The 20440-nt window shown below is 43.4% G+C and overlaps 1 protein-coding gene across 5 annotated transcripts in view; it reads left to right on the forward strand.

The window, feature by feature from the left end:
• The window catches only part of ADD2 (adducin 2), a 197050-nt gene that overhangs the window by 167216 nt on the left and 9394 nt on the right, over nucleotides 1-20440 (forward strand). The gene's annotated exons all lie outside the window — the stretch shown is intronic.

Here is a 20440-nt window from a genome sequence, read left to right on the forward strand (position 1 = left end):
ATCTCACCCTGATTTTACTACATATCTCACCCTAATTTTACTACATATCTCACCCTGATTTTACTACATATCTCAACCTGATTTTACTACATATCACACCCTGATTTTACTACATATCTCACCCTGATTTTACTACATATCTCACCCTGATTTTACTACATATCACACCCTGATTTTACTGCATATCTCACCCTGATTTTACTACATATCATACCCTGATTTTACTACATATCTCACGCTGATTTTACTACATATCACACCCTGATTGTACTGCATATCACACCCTGATTTTTCTACATATCACACCCTGATTTTACTACATATGTCACCCTGATTTTTCTACATATCTCACCCTGATTTTACTACATATCACACTCTGATTTTACTACATATCACACCCTGATTTTACTACATATGTCACCCTGATTTTTCTACATATCTCACCCTGATTTTACTACATATCACACTCTGATTTCTTTGTCGCTCCTAATTGGGAGACCCAGACAATTGGGTGTATAGCTACTGCCTCCGGAGGCCACACAAAGTACTACACTTAAAAGTGTAAGGCCCCTCCCCTTCTGGCTATACACCCCCCCGTGGGATCACGGGCTCCTCAGTTTTATGTTTTGTGCGAAGGAGGCCAGACATCCACGCATAGCTCCACTGTTTAGTCAGCAGCAGCTGCTGACTATGTCGGATGGAAGAAAAGAGGGCCCATACGAGGGCCCCCAGCATGCTCCCTTCTCACCCCACTTTCTGTCGGCGGTGTTTGTTAAGGTTGAGGTACCCATTGCGGGTACGGAGGCTGGAGCCCACATGCTGATTCCTTCCCCATCCCCATTAGGGCTCTGGGTGAAGTGGGACTTTACCGGTCTCCGGGCACTGAGGCCGTGCTCCATCCACAGCCCCTGGAGGATCTGCTGGATACGGAGCGGAGTTTCCTCAGGGACAGGACCCTGCTCCATCAAGGTACTCCGTGTCCCCGTGCTTATCGCACGCACACTGCAGCATTGCTGGGTGTGTTAGTGCGCCGGGGTAAACAGCGCTGCTGCGCTTGTGCCGTTACTCACTACAGCTCTGCTGAGTGAGGTGACTTAGTACGATCGGCCGATCCGGCCGCGGGGGTCAGTTTTTACTGCGTCGCGGCTGGGATTTGTGGTGCGCCGGGGACTTCCGCGCTGGCCGTGCATATATGACGGCCGCGCTAGATTACTACAGTCCCCGGCTTTTGCGGCCTAGTTCGTATCGTTCCCGCCCCCAGACCTGCCAGTCAGGAGGCGGGCGGGACGCTGTACAGACCAGCAGCGCTAAGAGCTGGAGTCTGTTTTACATACTCCAGCCCTCACACTAGGCACAGTGGGACGCAGTTTCCCGCACTTTTGTTTGTGACGCCCACGGTCCGCCCCTCTTCACAGGACGCCGGCAGCCATTCCTGCCTGCACGCTGAGCTGCAGAGGGGAGACGGGGAGACTCAGACAAGGGATTCTACGACCTCACACCCGCTTTTCAGCGGGCGGTAAGCATCCCTCAAGGGCTCTCCCCCACTTGTGCCATAGTGTACTTTGTATTTTGTGCTGGCAATACTTTGCACTGTACAGTCGCTGGTGATTTTCTGCTATATACCCTCCTTAGATTTCTCAAGGAGACAACAGCATGTCGTCCGCAAAAAGCAAAAGTGCCAAGGCACGGACTTTATATGCTGCTTGTACCGCATGTGGGGCTACTCTACCGGCAGGTTCCACTGACCCCCATTGTGTGCAGTGCTCGGCCCCTGTGGCAATTGCTCAGCCGGGGCCGCTGCTAGAGGTGACCCAGGGAGAACCACCTGTGAATGCTGTCCAGGTGACAGGGACGGAGTTTGCAGCTTTTGCTGACAGATTGTCTATGACTATGTCTAAAATTCTTGAAACATTGCAGTCTAGACCAGTAACTCAGACCATGGGCACTGTTGATTCATTGCCACCTTGTCCCCCTCAGCTGGACCACTTCCTAGCTCCGGGGGTGTCACATGCACCCCAGGGTGACGGCTCTGACTCGGACGACAGTCTCAGACAACCTAAGCGGGCTCGCTATGAGCGACCCTCAACTTCATCACACTGGTCAGGGTCCCAGCGGGACGACTCTCTGTGTGATGAGGCGGATGTAACTGATCAGGAGTCTGATGCTGGGGCCGCTCTCAATCTAGATACCCCGGATGGTGACGCCATAGTGATTGATCTTATAGCGTCCATCAATAAGATGTTAGATATTTCTCCACCAGCTCCTCCTGCGGAGGAGGCAGCTTCACAGCAGGAGAAATTCCATTTCAGGTATCCCAAGCGTAAATTAAGCACTTTTCTGGACCACTCTGACTTTAGAGACGCAATCCAGAAACACCACGCTTATCCAGATAAGCGTTTTTCCAAACGGCTTAAAGATACACGCTATCCTTTTCCCCCTGACGTGGTCAAGGGCTGGACACAGTGTCCCAAGGTGGACCCTCCAATCTCCAGGCTTGCAGCCAGATCTCTAGTTGCAGTGGAAGATGGGGCGGCACTTAAAGATGCCACTGACAGACAGATGGAGCTCTGGTTAAAATCCATCTATGAAGCGATTGGAGCGTCGTTGGCGCCAGCATTCGCAGCCGTATGGGCACTCCAAGCTATTTCAGCTGGGCTTACACAGGTCGACACGGTCACACGTACATCTGCTCCGCAGGTGGCACCCTTGACCTCTCAAATGTCTGCATTCGCGTCTTACGCGATTAATGCTGTCCTAGACTCTACGAGCCGTACGGCGGTGGCGTCAGCCAACTCTGTGGTTTTACGCAGAGCCCTGTGGTTGAGAGAATGGAAGGCAGATTCTTCTTCCAAGAAGTGCTTAACCAGTTTGCCTTTTTCTCGTGACCGATTGTTTGGTGAGCGTTTGGATGAAATCATTAAACACTCCAAGGGTAAGGATTCATCCTTACCTCAGCCCAGACAAAACAAACCCCAACAGAGGAGGGGACAGTCTGGTTTTCGGTCCTTTCGAGGCTCAGGCAGGTCCCAATTCTACTCGTCCAAAAGGACTCAAAAGGATCAGAGGGGCTCAGATTCTTGGCGGACTCAATCACGCCCAAAAAAGCCAGCCGGAAGAACCGTTACCAAGACGGCTTCCTCATGACTCTCAGCCTCCTCTCTCCGCATCCTTGGTCGGTGGCAGGCTCTCCCGCTTTGGCGACATTTTGCTGTCACAGGTCAAAGACCTTTGGGTGAGAGACATTCTGTCTCACGGGTACAGGATAGAGTTCAGCTCTCGTCCTCCAACTCGCTTCTTCAGAACTTCTCCACCGCCCGACCGAGCCGATGCTCTGCTACAAGCGGTGTCCGCTCTAAAGGCGGAAGGAGTGGTGACTTCTGTTCCTCTTCAGGAACAAGGTCACGGTTTTTACTCCAATTTGTTTGTGGTGCCAAAGAAAGACGGGTCGTTCCGTCCCGTCCTGGATCTAAAGCTGCTCAACAAACACGTAAAAACCAGGAGGTTCCGGATGGAATCTCTCCGCTCCGTTATCGCCTCAATGTCTCAAGGAGATTTCCCAGCATCAATAGACATCAAGGATGCTTATCTCCACGTGCCAATTGCGCCAGAGCATCAGCGTTTTCTACGCTTCGTTATAGGAAGCGAACACCTGCAGTTCGTAGCTCTACCTTTCGGGCTGGCGACAGCCCCTCGGGTCTTCACCAAGGTCATGGCAGCAGTAGTAGCAGTCCTGCACTCGCAAGGTCACTCCGTGATCCCGTATTTGGACGATCTACTTATCAAGGCACCCTCTCAAGAGGCATGCCAACACAGCCTGAACGTGGCACTGAAGACTCTCCAGAGTTTCGGGTGGATTATCAACTTTTCAAAGTCAAATCTAACCCCGACCCAATCACTAACATATCTTGGCATGGAGTTTCATACTCTCTCAGCGATAGTGAAACTTCCACTGGACAAACAGTGCTCGCTATAGATAGGGGTGCAATCTCTCCTTCAGGGCCAGTCGCACCCCTTGAGGCGCCTCACGCACTTCCTAGGGAAGATGGTAGCAGCAATGGAAGCAGTTCCTTTTGCGCAGTTTCATCTGCGTCCACTACAATGGGACATTCTCCGCCAATGGGACGGGAAGTCGACGTCCCTCGACAGGGAGGTCTCCCTCTCTCAGGCAGCCAAGGAATCTCTCCGGTGGTGGCTTCTTCCCACCTCATTGTCAAAAGGAAAGTCGTTCCTACCCCCATCCTGGGCGGTGGTCACGACAGATGCGAGTCTATCAGGGTGGGGAGCAGTGTTTCTCCACCACAGGGCTCAAGGTACGTGGACTCGGAAAGAGTCCACCCTTCAGATCAATGTTCTGGAGATCAGAGCAGTCTATCTTGCCCTACAAGCCTTCCAACAGTGGCTGGAAGGCAAGCAGATCCGAATTCAGTCGGACAACTCCACAGCGGTGGCATACATCAACCACCAAGGGGGAACACGCAGTCGGCAAGCCTTCCAGGAAGTCCGGCGGATTCTGACGTGGGTGGAAGACACGGCATCCACCATATCCGCAGTTCACATCCCAGGCGCAGAAAACTGGGAAGCAGACTTTCTCAGTCGCCAGGGCATGGACGCAGGGGAATGGTCTCTTCACCCGGACGTGTTTCAGGAGATCTGTCGCCGCTGGGGGATGCCGGACGTCAACCTGATGGCGTCACGGCACAACAACAAGGTCCCGGTTTTCATGGCACGGTCTCACGATCACCGAGCTCTGGCGGCAGACGCCTTAGTTCAAGATTGGTCGCAGTTCCGGCTACCGTATGTGTTCCCACCTCTGGCATTGTTGCCCAGAGTGCTCCGCAAAATCAGGTCCGACTGCCGCCGCGCCATTCTCGTCGCTCCAGACTGGCCAAGGAGGTCGTGGTACCCGGATCTGTGGCATCTCACGGTAGGCCATCCGTGGGCACTACCAGACCGTCCAGACTTGCTGTCTCAAGGGCCGTTTTTCCATCTGAATTCTGCGGCCCTGAACCTGACTGTGTGGCCATTGAGTCCTGGATCCTAGCGGCCTCAGGTTTATCTCATGAAGTGGTTGCCACCATGAGACAGGCTAGGAAGCCATCCTCCGCCAAGATCTACCACAGGACGTGGAGGATATTCCTATCTTGGTGCTCTGCTCAGGGAGTTTCTCCCTGGCCTTTTGCATTGCCTACTTTTCTTTCCTTCCTGCAGTCTGGGTTGGAAAAAGGTTTGTCGCTTGGCTCCCTTAAGGGTCAAGTCTCCGCGCTATCCGTATTTTTTCAGAAACGCCTGGCGCGACTTCCTCAGGTACGCACGTTCCTGCAAGGGGTTTGTCATATCGTCCCCCCTTACAAGCGGCCGTTGGAGCCCTGGGACCTGAACAAGGTTCTAATTGCTCTCCAGAAGCCGCCTTTCGAGCCTATGAAGGAGGTTTCCCTTTCTCGTCTTTCACAGAAAGTGGCCTTTCTAGTGGCGGTCACGTCTCTTCGGAGAGTGTCCGAGCTGGCGGCGTTATCATGCAGATCTCCATTCCTGGTGTTTCACCAGGACAAGGTAGTTCTGCGTCCAATTCCAGAATTTCTTCCCAAGGTGGTATCTTCCTTTCATCTCAATCAAGATATCACTTTACCGTCTTTGTGTCCGCATCCAGTTCACCAATTTGAAAAAGGTTTGCATTTATTGGATCTGGTGAGAGCACTCAGGATCTACATTTCCCGCACGGCGCCTCTGCGCCGCTCGGATGCACTCTTTGTCCTTGTCGCTGGTCAGCGTAAAGGGTCGCAAGCTTCCAAATCCACCCTTGCGCGTTGGATCAAGGAACCAATTCTTCACACCTACCGTTCTGCTGGGCTTCCGATTCCATCAGGACTGAAGGCCCATTCTACCAGAGCCGTGGGTGCGTCCTGGGCATTACGGCACCAGGCTACGGCTCAGCAGGTGTGCCAGGCGGCTACCTGGTCGAGTCTGCACACTTTTACCAAGCATTATCAGGTGCATACCTACACTTCGGCGGATGCCGGCCTAGGTAGACAAGTCCTTCAGGCGGCGGTGGCTCACCTGTAGGAAAGGGCTGTTTGACGGCCCTATCACGAGGTATTCTTTTACCCACCCAGGGACTGCTTTTGGACGTCCCAATTGTCTGGGTCTCCCAATTAGGAGCGACAAACAAGAAGGGAATTTTGTTTACTTACCGTAAATTCCTTTTCTTCTAGCTCCAATTGGGAGACCCAGCACCCGCCCTGTTTTCTTAGGAAGTTTGTTTTTTTCGGGTGCACATGTTGTTCATGTTGAACAGTTCAGTTCTCCGAGGTTGTTTCTCGGGTTGAATTTGTATTTAAAACAGTTATTGGCTTTCCTCCTTCTTGCTTTTGCACTAAAACTGAGGAGCCCGTGATCCCACGGGGGGGTGTATAGCCAGAAGGGGAGGGGCCTTACACTTTTAAGTGTAGTACTTTGTGTGGCCTCCGGAGGCAGTAGCTATACACCCAATTGTCTGGGTCTCCCAATTGGAGCTAGAAGAAAAGGAATTTACGGTAAGTAAACAAAATTCCCTTCTTTTACTACATATCTCACCCTGATTTTACTACATATCACACCCTGATTTTATTACATATCACACCCTGATTTTACTACATATCTCACCCTGATTTTACTACATATCTCACCCTGATTTTACTACATATCTCACCCTGATTTTACTACATATCACACCCTGATTTTACTACATATCTCACCCTGATTTTACTACATATCTCAACCTGATTTTACTACATATGTCACCCTGATTTTACTACATATCACATCCTGATTTTACTACATATCTCACCCTGATTTTTCTACATATCACACCCTCATTTTACTGCATATATCACACCCTGATTTTACTACATATCTCACCCTGATTTTACTACATATCTCAACCTGATTTTACTACATATGTCACCCTGATTTTACTACATATACCACATCCTGATTTTTCTACATATCTCACCCTCATTTTACTACATATCACACCATCATTTTACTGCATATATCACACCCTGATTTTACTACATATCTCACCCTGATTTTACTACATATCTCACTCTGATTTTACTACATATCACACCCTGATTTTACTACATATCACACCCTGATTTTACTACATATACCACATCCTGATTTTTCTACATATCTCACCCTCATTTTACTACATATCACACCCTCATTTTACTGCATATATCACACCCTGATTTTACTACATATCTCACCCTGATTTTACTACATATCTCACCCTGATTTTACTACATATCACACCCTGATTTTACTACATATCTCACCCTGATTTTACTACATATCTCACCCTGATTTTACTACATATCTCACCCTGATTTTACTACATATCTCACCCTGATTTTACTACATATCACACCCTGATTTTATTACATATCACACCCTGATTTTACTACATATCTCACCCTGATTGTACTACATATCTCACCCTGATTTTACTACATATCTCACCCTGATTTTACTACATATCTCACCCTGATTTTACTACATATCACACCCTGATTTTACTACATATCTCACCCTGATTTTACTACATATCTCACCCTGATTTTACTACATATCTCACCCTCATTTTACTACATATCACACCCTGATTTTACTACATATCTCACCCTGATTTTGCTACATATCTCACCCTGATTTTACTACATATCACACCCTGATTTTACTACATATCTCACCCTGATTTTACTACATATCTCACTCTGATTTTACTACATATCACACCCTGATTTTACTACATATCACACCCTGATTTTACTACATATACCACATCCTGATTTTTCTACATATCTCACCCTCATTTTACTACATATCACACCCTCATTTTACTGCATATATCACACCCTGATTTTACTACATATCTCACCCTGATTTTACTACATATCTCACCCTGATTTTACTACATATCACACCCTGATTTTACTACATATCTCACCCTGATTTTACTACATATCTCACCCTGATTTTACTACATATCTCACCCTGATTTTACTACATATCTCACCCTGATTTTACTACATATCACACCCTGATTTTATTACATATCACACCCTGATTTTACTACATATCTCACCCTGATTGTACTACATATCTCACCCTGATTTTACTACATATCTCACCCTGATTTTACTACATATCTCACCCTGATTTTACTACATATCACACCCTGATTTTACTACATATCTCACCCTGATTTTGCTACATATCTCACCCTGATTTTTCTACATATCTCACCCTGATTTTACTACATATCTCACCCTGATTTTACTACATATCACACCCTGATTTTACTACATATCTCACCCTGATTTTACTACATATCTCACCCTGATTTTACTACATATCTCACCCTGATTTTACTACATATCTCACCCTGATTTTACTACATATCACACCCTGATTTTATTACATATCACACCCTGATTTTACTACATATCTCACCCTGATTGTACTACATATCTCACCCTGATTTTACTACATATCTCACCCTGATTTTACTACATATCTCACCCTGATTTTACTACATATCACACCCTGATTTTACTACATATCTCACCCTGATTTTACTACATATCTCACCCTGATTTTACTAGATATCACACCCTGATTTTACTACATATACCACATCCTGATTTTTCTAACTTATCTCACCCTCATTTTACTACATATCACACCCTCATTTTACTGCATATATCACACCCTGATTTTACTACATATCTCACCCTGATTTTACTACATATCTCACCCTGATTTTACTACATATCACACCCTGATTTTACTACATATCTCACACTGATTTTACTACATATCACACCCTGATTTTACTACATATCACACCCTGATTTTACTACATATACCACATCCTGACTTTTCTACATATCACACCCTGATTTTACTACATATCACACCCTGATTTTACTACCTATCTCACCCTGATTTTACTACATATCTCACCCTGATTTTACTACATATAACACCCTGATTTTACTACATATCTCACCCTGATTTTACTACATATCACACCCTGATTTTACTACATATCACACCCTGATTTTACTACATATACCACATCCTGATTTTTCTACATATCACACCCTGATTTTACTACATATCTCACCCTGATTTTACTGCATATCTCACCCTGATTTTACTACATATCTCACCCTGATTTTACTGCATATCTCACCCTGATTTTACTGCATATCTCACCCTGATTTTACTACATATATCACCCTGATTTTACTGCATATCTCACCCTGATTTTTCTACATATCACACCCTGATTTTACTACATATCACACCCTGATTTTACTACATATCACACCCTGATTTTACTACATATCTCACCCTGATTTTACTACATATCACACCCTGATTTTACTACATATCTCACCCTGATTTTACTACATATAACACTCTGATTTTACTACATATGTCACCCTGATTTTACTACATATCTAACCCTGATTTTACTGCATATCTCACCCTGATTTTACTGCATATCACACCCTGATTTTACTACATATCACACCCTGATTTTACTACATATACCACATCCTGACTTTTCTACATATCACACCCTGATTTTACTACATATCACACCCTGATTTTACTACCTATCTCACCCTGATTTTACTACATATCTCACCCTGATTTTACTACATATAACACCCTGATTTTACTACATATCTCACCCTGATTTTACTACATATCACACCCTGATTTTACTACATATCACACCCTGATTTTACTACATATACCACATCCTGATTTTTCTACATATCACACCCTGATTTTACTACATATCTCACCCTGATTTTACTGCATATCTCACCCTGATTTTACTACATATCTCACCCTGATTTTACTGCATATCTCACCCTGATTTTACTGCATATCTCACCCTGATTTTACTACATATATCACCCTGATTTTACTGCATATCTCACCCTGATTTTTCTACATATCACACCCTGATTTTACTACATATCACACCCTGATTTTACTACATATCACACCCTGATTTTACTACATATCTCACCCTGATTTTACTACATATCACACCCTGATTTTACTACATATCTCACCCTGATTTTACTACATATAACACTCTGATTTTACTACATATGTCACCCTGATTTTACTACATATCTAACCCTGATTTTACTGCATATCTCACCCTGATTTTACTGCATATCTCACCCTGATTTTACTACATATCATACCCTGATTTTACTACATATCACACCCTGATTTTTCTACATATCACACCCTGATTTTACTACATATCACACCCTGATTTTACTACATATGTCACCCTGATTTTTCTACATATCTCACCCTGATTTTACTACATATCACTCCCTGATTTTTTTACATATCACACCCTGATTTTACTACATATCACACCCTGATTTTACTACATATGTCACCCTGATTTTTCTACATATCTCACCCTGATTTTACTACATATCACACTCTGATTTTACTACATATCTCAACCTGATTTTACTACATATCTCACCCTGATTTTACTACATATCACACCCTGATTTTACTACATATCTCACACTGATTTTACTACATATCACACCCTGATTTTACTACATATCACACCCTGATTTTACTACATATACCACATCCTGACTTTTCTACATATCACACCCTGATTTTACTACATATCACACCCTGATTTTACTACCTATCTCACCCTGATTTTACTACATATCTCACCCTGATTTTACTACATATAACACCCTGATTTTACTACATATCTCACCCTGATTTTACTACATATCACACCCTGATTTTACTACATATCACACCCTGATTTTACTACATATACCACATCCTGATTTTTCTACATATCACACCCTGATTTTACTACATATCTCACCCTGATTTTACTGCATATCTCACCCTGATTTTACTACATATCTCACCCTGATTTTACTGCATATCTCACCCTGATTTTACTGCATATCTCACCCTGATTTTACTACATATATCACCCTGATTTTACTGCATATCTCACCCTGATTTTTCTACATATCACACCCTGATTTTACTACATATCACACCCTGATTTTACTACATATCACACCCTGATTTTACTACATATCTCACCCTGATTTTACTACATATCACACCCTGATTTTACTACATATCTCACCCTGATTTTACTACATATAACACTCTGATTTTACTACATATGTCACCCTGATTTTACTACATATCTAACCCTGATTTTACTGCATATCTCACCCTGATTTTACTGCATATCTCACCCTGATTTTACTACATATCATACCCTGATTTTACTACATATCACACCCTGATTTTTCTACATATCACACCCTGATTTTACTACATATCACACCCTGATTTTACTACATATGTCACCCTGATTTTTCTACATATCTCACCCTGATTTTACTACATATCACACTCTGATTTTACTACATATCTCAACCTGATTTTACTACATATCTCAACCTGATTTTACTACATATGTCACCATGATTTTACTACATATCACACTCTGATTTTACTACATATCACATCCTGATTTTACTACATATCTCACCCTGATTTTACTACATATCACACCCTGATTTTACTACATATCTCACCCTGATTTTACTACATATCACACCCTGATTTTACTACATATCACACCCTGATTTTAGTACATATCTCACCATGATTTTACTACATATCACACCCCGACTTTGCCCAATGCCACATTATGATTTTGCCAGATATATTTAATTATTTCTTTTTTCATTTATTAGACACCACAACATAATTTTTATTTTTGAATAAGTCTAACTCATTGATTTTTGCAAAATGTTACAACCTTATATAAATATATTTCGTGCCCTGTTATTACTAAATAAAACAGCTCAATTTTGGATTGTTCTCTATCATTTTTATATTTGGCAGACACCATTTCCTTATTTGGCTAAATGTGACTTCCTTATTTTCCAATAAATTACATGCGGATGTTTCATAAATGTAACGCCTTTATTTTGCGAGATACTGTAACCCCCCACCTCCAATGTTAACAGCTTTCTCACCCTAATTTGACCAAAATGTTCATATTTTGCGTTTATTTTGTTTGTGTGATACAGTACCGGATTTTACTGAATTTAATTCCCCGATAGTTCTAATTATGATTCCAAGATTTTGCTAAAAAGTATATTCTTACTTGCTAGATGCCTCACCCTAATTTTACCCAATTTTTCGCCGTGATTTTGCCAAATTGTATATTCTTAGCTACTTTCTTGATTATGAAATTCAATATATTGATTCAACTAAATCTGACATCTGATTTTAATAAATCATGACCCCCTTATTTTCCTATATACCATACAGATTGACCATTTTTGGATTGTGAAATTTACCACAACCTGATTTTTCCAGATATTTCAAGTAACCTACGGTAATTTTGTCACATTTCACATCCTTTGCTTCCAAAATATTCATACTTTTGGATATTTTTTTCACGAGATACAATAGTGGAAGTAACCAAATAAGACATTGATGCTTGTTGACTATGACACCCCAATTTTTTTTCAGATTCCTTCTCTTGGCTTTGCTGAAATCTCTGTTCTCTTCTCTTCCTCTTGAAATACTGCTTTTTTCATCCTGATTTTGTCATTTACAAAATGATTATTTTGTGAGAAACTACAATCTGATTATACAGATTTTCATACCCTGAAGCCAGACAACCTCGTCACTTAGACCTCAGACCATACTCCTAAAGGGTGCTTTAAACGCTGCGACATCGCTAGCGATCTCGTTAGCGATGTGACACGCCAGATCGCAGATAAGATTTGCCGAGATCGCACATAGGTCATTTTATGAAGCGCCGGTCACATGTGCGATCTCGGCAAAACGTATGTGCGATCTGGCGTGTTACATCGCTAACGAGATCGCTAGCGATGTCGCAGCGTGTAAAGCACCCTTAAGTCACTCAGACCCCAGATTACATGACACTAAATTAATTCGACCAGCAGACCCCCAAAAATGTATTCTAATCCCACACTAGACAACAAAATTCAACAATGGGTGGCAATGCATATGGGGCCTTCCTTGCCAACCAGTATCAGAACATTATATATCACTGTAAAGTATGGCACATAACTGTAGGAATGGTTGTGTATGGGTAAGTTTCACATTTTCTTATATAACATGCTTTGCTGAGTATTACTCATAAAGTGGCCAACTGGGCCTAAAGGGGGCTTTACACGGTAATGATATTGCTACCAATTTCTAGCGATATCGAGCGTGTAAGTACCCGCCCCCGTCACACATGCTATATCGTGTGATCGCTGCTGCAGCGAACATTATCACTACGGCAGCGTCACATGCACTTACCTGGTCGGCGACGTCGCTGTGACTGTCGAACAATCCCTCCCTCAAGGGGGAGGGACGTTCGGCATCACCACGACGTCACTAAGCGGCCGGCCAATCAAAGCGGAGGGGCGGATGAGCGGGACGTAACATCCCGCCCACCTCCTTCTTTCCGCACTGTGGCCGGCGGCAGGTAAGGAGACGTTCTTCGCTCCTGCGGTGACACACATAGCGATGTGTGCTGCCGCATGAGCGATGAACAACATGGATAAACAACCCTTACCGACTTTTGAGTTTGGGACGACCTCTCCATTGTGAACGATTTTCACCATTTTTGAGGTCTCTTAAGGTCGCTGGTAAGTATCACACGCTGCGATATCGTTAATGACGCCGGATGTGCGTCACTAACAACGTGACCCTGACGATAAAACATTAACGATATCGTAGCGTGTAAACGCCCCCTTAACACTCTACAGGCCACCTGTACCAACTTGCCCTTCACTCCTCATTTATACTAAAGGAGATACCGATCCAATTGTTCCTAAACACTTCTGTCAGTCTGCGAATGTAGATATTCATTGGAAAATTATAAGAGGTAATGACTCTCCTTATCCAATGCCTCGCTAACAACCACAAATCTAGGACATATGATGAATTCCTTTTTCTTTATTTTCATAGGTCAACGCGTTTCAAAGACATCTCCGTCTTCTTCATCAGGACAAACATAAAAGGAACGTTCCTTTTATGTTTGTCCTGATGAAGAAGACGGAGATGTCTTTGAAACGCGTTGACCTATGAAAATATAGAAAAAGGAATTCATCATATGTCCTGGATTTGTGGTTCTTAGCGCAGCATTTAACCCGATTTTTCTAAATCATTTTTTATAATTTACCGCTTGCATCGGGGCTGCTGCTTACCACCATTCTATTCATATTGTGCCTTTAAGGAGTTGTGCCTGTCACAACTGCAGCAGGTGAGTACCTGTCCCATTCCCTGCGTTAACCCTATATCGGGTAACACCCTATGTGCGCTTCTTTTCCACAGTTTTCAGCTATCCAATGCCTATAAGTCTCCTTACATCAGCTTGGCCTTCTCCATATAGACTGGAGTCGATATTGAATTTTATGATTGCTACTTCTAATAGGTGGCACTAGAATCCTCCTACACACTGAAGAGACAATTTGCATATTATAAAAATAATAATCTTTATTTCTATTGCACTAACATATTCCACAGCGCTTTACAATTCAGAGGTTCATATGGGAAACAAACATAAGTCACAGTTATAGAAGATACATTAATTAAAGTGCTTATTTACAATGATGGTCCACCCATCTCAAAAAAATGGGGGGATAGATAAAAGGCTGCATGAACCCCAGCCATCAGCCAATCTTTGTAATGCTTTGGGTCCAGTGGTGTTTGAGGGAGAACTATTGTTTTGATATTAGGAAGAGTGATAGGCCACCCTAAAAAAATGTATTTTTAAGGAGCGTCTGAAGCTGTGAAAGTTGTGGCTCGTCCTAGTTTCTTAAGCTAAAGCATTCCAGAGATTTGGTGCAGATCAGGAGAAGTCTTGGAACCAGGAGTAGGAAGTTCGGATTAGTGTGGATGTTAGTCGAAAGTCGTTTGCGGAGCATGGAGAACGGATAGGGTGATAGACAGAGATGAGGTGGGAGAGGTAAGGGGTGCCATGTTGTGAAGAGCTTTGTGGGTGAGAACAAGCAATTTAAATTGGATCCAATAATGTATGGGCAGCCAATGCAATGCCTGGCACAGAGCGGAAGTATTTGAATAATGGTTAGCCAGATAGGTAACCCTGGCTGCAGCATTAAGGATGGACTGGAGAGGGGAAAGTCTAGTGAGGTAGAGGCCAGTTAATAGAGAATTACAGTAATCAAGGCGGGAATGGACCAGGGCCACAGTGAGAGTTTTTGTTGTTTCCATGGTAAGAAAGGGGTGGATTTTAGAGATGTTCTTCAGGTGCAGGTGACAAAAGCAGGCAAGAGATTCTATATAGGAGGTGAAGGAGAGATCGGTGTCAAGCTTAACACCCAGACAGCGGGCCTGTGGCCTAGGCGTTATCGTGGTACCACACACGGAGAGGGAGATGTCAGGTTTAGAGACCTTAGTAGATGGAGGGAGTAGAAAAAGTTTAGTTTTGGAAAAGTTAGGTTTCAAATAGAGAACAGACATGATGTTCAAAACTGCAGACAGACAGTCAGTCACTGGTGTTCTGTAGTACAGCGGGGGTGAGGTCAGGGGATGAGGTGTATAGTTGTGTGTTATCAGTATAACGATGGTACTGAAAGCCAAATTTGCTGATGGTCTGTCCAATTAGGGCAGTGTAGAGGGAGAACAGAAGAGGGCCAAGGACTGAACCTTGAGGGACCCCAACAGTGAGAGGGAGAGGAGAAGATGTGGAGCCAGCAGATAATACGCTGAACGAGCGGCCAGAAAGATAAGGAAAGAACTAGGAGAGAGCAGTGTCCTTCAGGCCGATTGAGGGGAGCATAGCGAGTAGGAGATGGTGGTCAACAGTGTGGAAAGCTGCAGAGAGGTCAAGAAGAATAAGCAGAGAGTAGTCAGCATTCCGTTTTGCTGTCAGAAGGTCATTGGTCACTATGACAAGGGCAGATTCTGTAGAATGTATGGGGCAGAAGCAAGATTGTAAAGGATCTAGAAGAGAGTGAGTAGATAGGTAACGTGTGAGGCGGGAATAGACCAGGCGCTCCAAGAGTTTAGAGATGAAGGGGAGATTGGAGACTGGTCTGTAGTTATTTGTGCAGGATGGGTCAAGAGAAGATGTTTTTAATAATGGAGTAATGATAGAGTGTTTGAAAGTGGAGGGAAATATACCAGGAGAGAGATTGAAGATTTTAGTTAGGTGAGTAGTGAGAGAGAGGGACTGGAGTAGGTGTGAGGAAAAGGGGTCAGTAGTGCAAGTGGTAGCACAAGAAGAAGAAAGAAGCCTGGAGACTTCTTCTTCTGTGACTGGGTTAAATGTTGAGAGTCAGACGGGATGTGGGAGGGATGGGAATCCTGACGCTTGGTGGCTGGGAGCTGATTTCCTGACGGATATTTTCTATTTTCTCTCTAAAATAGGAGGCCAGATCATCAGCACAATTTAATTTAGCAGAGTAGCATTCCTACAAGTCTTCTTATGCCAACTTAGCACTTAACACAATGAGAGATGTTGACTCTTAAGCTGGGTTTACACGCTGCAACATCGCAAAGGACATCGCTGTAACGTCACCGGTTTGGTGACGCAATAGCGACCTCCCTAAGTCTCTGCTAAGTCTCTGGTGAGCGTTCAAACAGGCAAACCTGGCCAACAACTCAACAGCGATCCGGACCTGCAGAGCGACCTAGCTGGTTGTTGGGGACGTTGATAAGCAGCCTTTTGAAAGGGAAGTTGCTAACAAAGTCGCTGAAAAGGCTTCACACACTGAAACTTCATGCTGCACAGCGGGAAACAAAGGACCTAGGAATGGTCCTGAACGATTTGTAACGATTACAACTTCACAGCAGGGGCCAGGTCGCTGATAGGATTCACACACTGCAACATCGCAAACAACATCGCTATCGCGTCACAAAACCGGTGACGTTACAGCGATGTCGTTTGAGATGTTGCAGTGTGTAAACCCAGCTTTAGATTCCCATCAGAGGCCTCTCACCCAGCCACATCAGCTCTCCTGCTTTGCACTGAAGAGGGGAAACACCACAAAACACATATCTGCAATTAGGATAAGAAACCAAACCAGCTACTCTGTCATGTGGCAAGGCTCGTTAAAGGGTCGATATTGACTTTTAGGATTGCTACCCCCAATAGGTGGCACTAGAGTTCAAGCCCCTTTCTTTCTGATATATTTATATATATATAACCAAAACCCCATCTATCTCTATCTGTATGTCTGTCTATCTTTTTAGTTCGTGAAGCAGATCCAATTCTCTAATTACCACATTGGAAATATTTTTAATGCATGGTGCCCAAATTCTTTTTTGGTATATTAACCCCCTTTCTAACAGCACATCACCCTCCTGCCTATACTCAAAATCTTTTTCACTTGGAAAGTCAAGAACAATATTTGCATTACATTTTCTTCCGACAGGACCCTCCTAAAATGCATGTTGTTATGATGTGATGTCTAATGCCACAGGCACAAAAAGACTAATGCATTCCCTTTGAACTAACAACCAGAGCAGAAATAACATATTAACTGGGAGTCATGGTGTGTATACGTCTAGCTGCTTGCTTTGAAAATAAAGCTTGAGACTGTGGTGGGATTTTTTGTGTAGTGGTAGCGAATCTTTACAGTCACAATTTTTCATGTATTTTGCTTCACTTTTCCAGGGTTAAAAGTAAGTTACCTCATATCTATGAATATCCTGAGCTGCATTCAAAATTTTGCTGGGCTCCTCGTAGTCCGAATGTTGGTCCATTGCTCCTTTCTGTAGCATGTTGGGAGATGTAGTGTGTATATACTATATACTGTGACGTGGTCTGTCAAAAGAAAGAAAAATATCCAACTCAGCCGGTGCATACAAGCACATGTGTCGACAGCAATGGAACAATTAAAATCAGAGTCCTGCATCAACGTCCAAGGAAAAGTGATTTCTTCAAAACAATGTTTCTTGAAGATCCATTTAAAAAGACAAGATGAATACAAAAAACATTGTTCGAAACATTACACGTTTCAACAGAGCAGTCCATAGTCATAGTTCCAAACCTTACGCGTTTCGGACAGAGCAGTCCTTAGTTATAGTTTCAGCATAAAGAAAAGAAGACTGTGGCACAAACTCTTTGTAAAAACTTTCTTTATTTCATCCGAACATTAAAATCACAGGAGTGGGATGCGGGAAGCGCCAGGACCCGACGAAGCACGCTGTGCTCGAAACGGTCACCATAGTCTCAGATGCTTCCCACATTCCCCTCCTTTGATTTTAATGTTCGGATGAAATAAAGAAAGTTTTTACAAAGGCTGAGTGCCACAGTGCCTCTTCTTTTCTTTATACTGGAACTATGATTAAGGACTACTCTGTCTAAAACGTGTAATGTTTGGAACTGTGACTAAGGACTGCTCTGCCTGAAACATTACGCATTTTGGACAGACCAGTCCTTACTCATAGTTCCAAGCATTATGCATTTCAGATAGAGCAATCCTTAATCATAGTTCCAAATATTACGTGTTTTGGACAGAGGAGTACTTACTCATAGTTCCAAACATTATGCGTTTCAGACAGAGCAATACTTACTCATAGTTCCAAAGATTACGCGTTTCGGATAGAGCAGTCCTTAGTCATAGTTCCAAACATTACGTGTTTCGGACAGAGGAGTACTTACTCATAGTTCCAAACATTACGCGTTTCAGACAGAGCAGTCCTTACTCATAGTTCCAAACATTACGCGTTTCGGATAGAGCAGTCCTTTGTCATAGTCTATAGACTAAGGACTGCTCTGTCCGAAACGCTTAATGTTTGGAACTATGTTTTTTTATATTCACCTTGTCTTTTTAATGGATCTTCAATAAACTGTTTTTAAGAAATCACTTTTCCTTGGACTGTGACGGGATCTGGTGTCCTAGTGACAGTTGTATCACTCATGGTGAATAAAATGGAAAGATGTCAGCTGGAGCTATGAGCTGTCATGTAGCCAAAAATTGTACATCCGTTGTTAAAAGTGCTAGTATGTCATAGGGAGAATCCATAAGAAATGGTGACTGGTCTGTCGTCAGATTAAGTCTTGGACTTCAGAGGGACATTAAGGTGAAAGTGCATCAAATCTGTATTTACGAATAATCACATTCTGCTGTTTCACTGGGGCATGAAGAGGAAGATCATAGGAATCCCAGCACTTGACTAAGGTCAATGTGGTGTCTTTTTAACTTTAGCATCAGACACTGAGTACCTACTAGGATACCAGTCAAATACCCAAAGTACTTGTATCAGACACTGGAAAAGGTCAGGGGATTGACCGAAACGATGGCCAACTCTATAATATATTCAGATGTTGTGGCATACTGTGGTTCTTGTAATTTTACTGCAAGCACTAGGAAAGCTTATTAAAACTGAGTCAATTGCTTTATTCTCCATACAGACATATTGGACATTCTTAGCATATATTGGGCAGTGTAATTGAATTCGAGCTTAAAGTCTTCCATAAATACACATCATTGAGTTTCACTCTGTTAAATTATCACTGAATATAACAATCTTTGTAATATATCTTAGGGTAATGCACTTCGTTTTCCACTTATGAGCCACTTCTACTCCCCGTTTTCTCAAGAACATATAATTCTGAATTCACAGCCACACAGCTCAGTACATGTGCTACATAGAGACAAGGGAGCGGGAATGCCCCATGTTTGTGTGTGCCGTGTACAGAAGTCATCATAGTAGCCAACCTCCACCCACTAGATCAGAGACATCTAAAAATTAGAGCTAGAGCCTGGAGAGGGCAAAAATGGTGAAAAATGCAGGATACAAGTCATATAATGGCTAGAAGTAGTGTTATTCCTCATTTACTCACGCATGACAGCTTATTCTTAAAATTCACCACAAACAACAGGAATGCTTTATTCTACAAGAGCACCATCAGCAGCAGTAGGAGCAGAGCCTAATCTCTTTACCTGCTTTATGCTACTAGTAATATTCAATCATTAGTTGGTTAGATTAGTTGTCATCTAAAATTTACCAGAACAAATCTATGGAGGCCATCAGACTGACTCCTGGCTAGCTGTCACGCACGGAGGTGGAGATGTCTGTATATAACGCGAGACACGCGATCAGACCAACGGGCGTCTGACGCACTACCAAAAAACACCACAAAAAGGGGGACACACCGAGGTCACAATACTATGAAGGTCCCTGCTGCTAGAGAGAGGGGTGAGGGGACACCTCCTGCATTCACCTCAAGCTGACTCTTGAGCTCTCTAACGTCCCTATGCAGGTTCTTTCAACCTGTCGGCGAGCAGGACACCTGGGTCCCTCACCTGGCCATAAAAAACTCATCCAGTCTAGTGAGTAGGCCAAC

Source organism: Anomaloglossus baeobatrachus, chromosome 4 (genome assembly GCF_048569485.1).
Source record: "Anomaloglossus baeobatrachus isolate aAnoBae1 chromosome 4, aAnoBae1.hap1, whole genome shotgun sequence".
Taxonomy (NCBI): Eukaryota; Metazoa; Chordata; class Amphibia; order Anura; family Aromobatidae; genus Anomaloglossus; species Anomaloglossus baeobatrachus.